The following is a 1,113-nucleotide window of genomic DNA, read 5'->3' as shown; positions in this document are numbered from 1 at the left end:
TATATATATAGATATATATATATATATATTTATGTATGTATGTATGTATGTATGTATGTATGTATATAAAATACATCAAGTACAGGATATCACCAACAAGTGAAAATTACGTAGACAAATGAGTCATAAGTACAGGACAAATTACCAAAAAATATACAATAAGAACAGAGCATCACCAACGAGGGAAAAATATATAAACGTGTATATATATGGTTGTGTCCAGGTTATTTTTCAGAAGGGCTCAGCATGGTAGAGCAGAATCAGTAGAAACAGATACACCAAGTGTGTAACATGCCATTATATATAAGTTTGCGGTTCAAACATCAAGCTACATTAAGCCCCCACTGCAGTATAATGCATCTTGTAGAATATCACTGCAGGTTAGGGCTATTTCACAGTAGGAAGAGCCATATACAGTTTAAAAGAATAACCAGAAAGCAGATTGTTGGCATTTCAATAATTCCATTGCAATAGTTTCAGCTGTCAATAATCAATATTCAAAGATTGGTACATATTATATCGACCATCAGCTACATCGTCAGATGGTATGGTGCAATATGGTTTATCATAGCAATTTTACCTTTGTAATACAGACATGATTCATGCATCAGCCAATGATAAGAGGAAAAGTAAAGAGTAGAAATAAAAATAACATGTGCAATTAAAGATTTAAACAATTGTTAGAAAGAATATACAAGTGTTTAGGTTATGATGTTAAGGTGTCAAAGAGAGATACACACACATTAATTCATTGCAATAAACTCACCCAGAACATAAAAGAACATTAAAAAAGTTTAAATTGGTGAAAAAAATTTATAATTAGATATTACCAAATATGCAAATAGGCATAAAGCAAAGAAAAGAAACAAAACAAAGAGCTTGCATTGGGAAGATCAAATTACATACAAACAAACACATGTGCATGCACACACACACACACACACACACACACACACACACACACACACACACACACACACACACATACATACATACATACTTTTCCATACACCATCCTGGTGTCCTGGTGATGGTGTATGAAAAATGACTGAAATACCTAATGACCCCAGGAAACATCAGTGTATATAGCTCTATGTATCTATGTGTATATAT

Source organism: Octopus bimaculoides, chromosome 5 (genome assembly GCF_001194135.2).
Source record: "Octopus bimaculoides isolate UCB-OBI-ISO-001 chromosome 5, ASM119413v2, whole genome shotgun sequence".
Classification (NCBI taxonomy): Eukaryota; Metazoa; Mollusca; class Cephalopoda; order Octopoda; family Octopodidae; genus Octopus; species Octopus bimaculoides.
This window is presented reverse-complemented; position numbering follows the sequence as displayed.